The sequence below is a fragment of the Nomascus leucogenys genome, chromosome 4 (genome assembly GCF_006542625.1).
Source record: "Nomascus leucogenys isolate Asia chromosome 4, Asia_NLE_v1, whole genome shotgun sequence".
In the NCBI taxonomy this organism is placed as follows: Eukaryota; Metazoa; Chordata; class Mammalia; order Primates; family Hylobatidae; genus Nomascus; species Nomascus leucogenys.
Window position 1 is genome coordinate 45,302,888 of NC_044384.1, and position 6,000 is coordinate 45,308,887.

General features: G+C 41.7%; 1 protein-coding gene across 8 annotated transcripts in view; it reads right to left on the reverse strand.

Moving 5' to 3' along the window:
• The window catches only part of DTNA (dystrobrevin alpha), a 393,764-nt gene extending 389,602 nt beyond the window's left edge, over positions 1-4,162 (reverse strand). For 6 of the 8 annotated variants that reach the window (XM_030810583.1, XM_012506352.2, XM_030810579.1 and 3 more), the window contains exon 1: positions 2,457-4,162. The gene's annotated coding sequence lies outside the window, so the exon portion shown is untranslated. The other 2 variants (XM_030810584.1, XM_030810581.1) reach the window with 1 other exon arrangement.
• Positions 4,163-6,000: the final 1,838 nt, after the last annotated feature.

The following is a 6,000-nucleotide window of genomic DNA, read 5'->3' on the forward strand; positions in this document are numbered from 1 at the left end:
ATCTGCCCAATAAAATGAATATTGTGAAAGCTCTATGATAAGCTCAAATGAAGAGTAATTCTCTAAATATGTGAGAGTAATTCTCTAAGTAAGTTGGAGCTCACCTCATGGAGACCTTTCTTCAATCATGGTTCATTTAAAACAAGTGGAGATTTTAAAAGTATTTCAACTTAGAACTAATGAGAAAATTTGATTTCAGTCTTCACCACTACACAATTCTGTATAAAGTACATACAATTGGCTAAATGACATGACAGACTCGAATGCCCTTAAAAAACAGCTTGATTTTAATCACTGATAGTTGAAAGAGAATTGCATAAATCTTCTTTTAAAACTGCCCAACTCTCACCAGAATGAGAGGATTAAATATAACTAAACTTGCTCAAAAATCTGCAAGATGGTGTTCTGAAGAAAACGATGGTCATAATCTGAACAAAGAACAGACTAATAACCTAAGAAATTTAAAATTAAGTGCAAACAAACATACAGCTTTAGCCATCTGCTTTATAATAATTTACTTTGCTGATACATCTTAACTACTGAAAATCTCAACTTTGTTGTGAAATGCAACTTTAATCATTGTAGGACATGCAACTTTAATCATTGTAGGACATGCAACTTTAATTACTGTAGGACACTTGGTTAATTGTGGTGAAAGGAAACTACTCAAACGTTATTTGCCATAATTTTAGTATTGAAAGTTAGAAGAAGAAGAAAAAGTAGAAAAAGAGTTAATTGTTCTGAACATGCAGCACATACCTATTAAGGCTCATCTTCATAGAAAGATGTGGTCAGTATAGAAGACTTTAGGTATAATGAGTTGATTAGTGGCGCATGAAAAGCCCAACTAGACTCTAACACTTAATAAATGTGTGACCTTGGGTAAGTTATTTTCTCTCTCTGTGTCTGGATTTTCTCACCTGCAAAAGTTGTTTAATAACATTACCTACCCCCTTGGTGGTCTAAGAATTAAGACAGTGAATAAATCTAAACCATATAGAACCGTGGAACATGTGGAACACTATTTTCCTAAAGTTTCCACCTTTGGAATAAGCAAAAGAAAAAAAAACTATTATTTTTTAAAGAAATCAGTAACTGTACACTTCAACAACACAAGTATCTCTGAGGTTCAAAAGGAAACACAAACACATTAAATGCCAAGTGATGACATATAACAGGATAACATAAGCATGAACTCAAGACACTTTTTTTTTAGAATAAGAATGAATCTAAAGCATGGTAAGCTTCACTGCAAGGTACATCCAATATTTGCGCCTCCCCTGCCCCCTCCCCCTGCGCCCCTCACTGCCAAGTTCTACAGTTATCTTCCCAAAGCCATACCCCAAGCCTACTAAACAGCAAAGTTTTACCATCAAGTCCCAGGAGTGGTACCACTGAGTCCCAGCCCCGCCGTCGCCACCCCTCTTCTCTCTTTGGCTTTGGTCTTTTGACAGACACCTCTCTCCACCTCCCACTCCGGATACCAAAACGAACCTCCCGCCTGCCCTCTGTCCAGCAGAAAACTTCGAAGTGGGCAACAGGCTATAAAAGCCGAAGACACTCACCCCCGTGCCCACCCGCCCCCGCCGCCCCCGTCCCCGGGGCCCGGAGCCCGGAGCCCGGAGTCCACTCCTACTCAGGCATCGGCCCGGGCACCGCAGTGCACTGCAACACGAGAGGACGCCGCTGGCTGCAAAGGAACCCATCGCGGATGTCCCGGTCAATACCCCTCAGACTGTTCCCCGACGTGAGTATCATCCCTAATGGAGGTAGACAGGCCACCTCCCACCAGCTCAGCCCGCAAGGATGACCAAGAGGGCAGCGACCACAACAAAAACAACTCAACCCGCGACGCGAGGGAGCGGCTTCCATTGCCACCCCCTGAGCGGCGCCGCGGCAGCAGCAGGGGCTGCGGCGCTGCGGAGGCCTTCGAGGGCGGTGGAGATTTACCTGCGCGGCCCTGCGCCCCCAGGCCGGACATCCTGCAGCAGCCGCTACCGCCGCCCCGCGGGCCCGAGGCGCCGCCCGCCGCCCGGGGAGGCGCCGCGCCGCAGTCCTGGCTGCGGCGCCCGGCACATGCTTCGCGCTAGCCGCGGCCGGCGCCGGCGCACAGGTGGGAACCCCGCGAGTGGGCGTTGAGGCGAATCCCTGCCCCTGCCGGCGCTCTCCGCCCGCTTCCACTCTTGACTTTGCTCGGTGCGCGGCGCCTGCCCTTGCTCCAGCGCCGAGCCGCCTGTGCCCGCGCCCCGGCGCCGTGGGCGGCTGTGGTCCCTGCGCAGCCGGGGCTGCGCGTCATGTGCACCTCCCGCCCCGCGGCGGGCTCCGCTGCACCGGGCGGCTGGGGCAGCGCGGCAGCCCGGCCTCGCGCCCACTCCTCGCCCGGCACACGGACCCCCTTCACTCCCGCGCCCTCCCCCACTCCGGAGCTGTCAAAGAAGAAAACGCCGTGCACACACCTTGGAATGGACGGGCGCTTCAGTCACTGACTCGCCAAACTCTTAGAAGGCGTCCATTGGTCTGCAGGGAGGTTTGAGCCTGGAGTAGGAGCCGCTTTCTTATTATTTAATAATGTTGGAAGTGCCGGGTCCGCTGCCAGAGTTGTGGGTCATGTGGGCACAGCAGAGGCTGGCTGCTGCCAGTACCAGGGTTTCCTGAGGATCCTGAAACTATGATCTCATCCTCCTCATCCGCCTCCCCCGCCCCTCTCTCCGCGGGCGCGCACGCACAGCACACACACCACACACACCACACACACACACAGACACTCACACTGAATGCACTATCCTCCTTCCTGGACCGAAATATTCCTCTAGGGAAATAGTGGGCACACTCGTCATTGAAAAAAAAAATTCTTCAGATAGAGATTTTTCTCTTCCAAAGCTTGATTTATGTGCTTTGTTTATTTCCTACAGTTTTCCCTCACACGTGCAGGAGATTGGAACAGAGACTCAGAATGAAAATTAAAAATAATTATTCTTTTATGTTGACCCAGATTTTGGTCAGAACCCAAGAACTTAAACAGTACAATTTCAATTTAAAACAGAGGCAAAATATACAAGGCTTGAATATGGAATATTCTTAGATGTATGCAGTGGGTTTCTTTCCCAAGCTGCAAACATTCCCCAAACATTACCTCATTTATTTGCAGAGCATCTTTGCAGAGGAGGTGGATGAAAAGGCAAATAGTATTGTCACTTCAGAGACACAGAAGCATAAGTAAGATAACATGACCTATCCAAGTACACATAATAAGTCAATATCTCACTATAAATATTAATTGCATAGCTACTCACAGGTTGCTTTTTCACTATGATCAATTCCCAGATACTTAGTTTACTGAAAATAATGAAAACATTGTTGATTATTTCTAAGTTACCAAGATTGAAAATTATTTTATTTTACTATATGTATGTTTTCATATAATTTTCTCTTGTATTATATTTCTAATTTCACATTTTCATATAATTTTCTTTCTTTTTGGGGGAATGTGGCATGTGTATGTGTACATTTATATCCAGTTGCATTGTTTAAATCCTTAGATAGTAATTTCAAGCAATTTTAGCCAATGTTTCTGAAGTAGTCACCAATTTCATAATTTATATATGTCATTCAAACCCCTTTCACCTGTTGTATATGAAGAGCTGCCCTACATTTTGAAGGATAGAAAGAAGTTTAATGTAAGTACCTGTCTTTAGTTTACATCTAGTTGTTCAAACAAGATACATATACTGAATGACTGCAGATAAAAACCTGTTATTTTGGTGTTGTGAGTTATCACAAAGAAAGTACAAAATACACTTATTTTCTTTTTACTTAATTTCTGTTCCATGTTAAAATCGTCTCATTTGCCTATGTGCCCTATATTTCAATCTGTCATTAACCCTCCTACCTTCTAAATGGCCAAGGTAATTATGTCTGACCTTGCCTTTCTCTTACACTTGCACCATACTCACATAAACAGTAAATGGAGATTGTTTTATATCGTAAAAGTTCTCAGAACACTCTTGGGTAGCTTCTGTTCAGTGTAGATAAGAAACTGCAGCAGCTAACTAGCCTTCTAATAACCCAAAAAGAAAACAAATAGTATGAAAGAGAGAATGGTCAGAGAAAAGGCAGAAGAGAAAGCAGTCAAGAGGGGGAAAAAGGAGGGGAAATGAAGTTACAAGATAAGAAAGTAAAGAAGAGAAGGAAAAGGAGAAGAAAAAGAGGATCAACTTTCGTGTGAAAGCTAAAATTTTCCAAATTTTGGTGCATGGAAAACAAATTCAGGAAATTATAGACTTTCTTATTGAATTTTTTTTTCTTAAACTTACAGGAATTTGGTGGCAATGACACCAGGTGTCCGTTCTGCAGAGGATGTGCTGAAAGATCTCAAGTTTTTAAAAAGTATAGGATCCACTAAAAGAAATAAGTAGACCTATTAGTATAATGTAATAATAAAAATGACAGTGGGATCAAATAGCCATGGTATATACATTTTTAAGAAGAAATTAACACTGAAATTAAGGGAGATAGATGGGAAAGCAAAGGCACTGGTATAATAAAGTAGGCAATGAAGAGATAAGCTTGCAATATTTAAAGCAAAATAATATTAATAATATATTTTAAAGCACTTTCAGATTTTTTTTCCAGATCTTTTCATACATTTTTATGGAGTCTAATAATAATCAGAAGTAGTCCCCCTTATGGACTTCATTTTTAAAGAGTGATAATTCTCCCTAATTTTTTATAATGCATGTTGAATGGAGAAGTACTGAAAATTTTCACTCATTGTTTTGAAACTATCATATTTTCTGATCAGTCAACTCTAAATGTTGCTTAGTATATCATCTTCCAATACTTCTAAACAATAAGTCTAGATGGATTTCTGGGCATAGATTGTAACAGTGATTTATAATCCAGGATTTTACACATGCTATTGGAGTTAAACTAGAAGCTTTAGTATGTAGCAGACTCTAATGGCTTTGCAGCATTCCTGGGAGATTTCTGCAAAAGAGGTGGAGGGCTAAATTGAACAGCAATATATCAAGAGCACTTTCCTTTTGATCAGCATACTCATAGCAGGATTTGTTTTAATTAGAGATATATTTAGGTTTGATGATTATTACATGTGTTTCAGAAGTGCATTACAACTTCAGTGGCTCAACAATTACTAGCAGTTTGTGTCAGAATTCCTTCATTTAGGGAAAAATATTTTTAATGTGGTTATGCACAAACATTTATGGCTTGTACTAATTTAAGCTATCATTATCAACAAAAGTACATTCCTGATGTTTATTGTTTTGCTCTTACAATTTCTTGCTTTTTAAAATTATAATTGTTATGAGAATGGCCATGGGTAAAATCAGAATGTTCACTATATTATGTTAATAGTAAAACTCTATGTGTGTACCTATGGTTTAATATGTAATGATATATAGAGTATACATGTGGTTTAGGTCAAATGGGGATGGTTACTATTATCTATAAACTGTCAGTAGTTTGGGGGCATGAGGAATTAACAATTTTGGAATATTTAAATGATTGAAAAGAGTTGAAAAAATAAAGACACTGCTATTATATCAATTAGAAACTCTTACCCCTTGGATGTAGACTGTTTCAGGGAAGAATGGGGTCTTGAAAAACACAAAATATACATAAATTTTGCTTCCCCAACCGACTGGTTAGCTTTCAAGAATGAGAAGTATGTTAGCAGTCCCACATGGGTCAAGAAAATAGATCAACTGAGCTGTGGCTTGGGGAATTCATGGTTAGTTTTTTTCCTTGTGAGCACTACCAAATTTTGAGGCTAAGGTGGGCCCTAGGCAGAATTGTGAAGTAGATGAATTTTGTCTCCCTCAATTTTTTTCCCCAATGTCTCCTTCTTCCTGCAGAAGGCCTGACTGCCTTTGGGCTCCCAGGGATAGTCAGCAACCCCTTGCTGTTCTCTCGCTTTTCTGAATACCCGCATTGTGGAACTCATCAGCAGTGTAAAACAGATATCATGTTCTGACCTCCCCT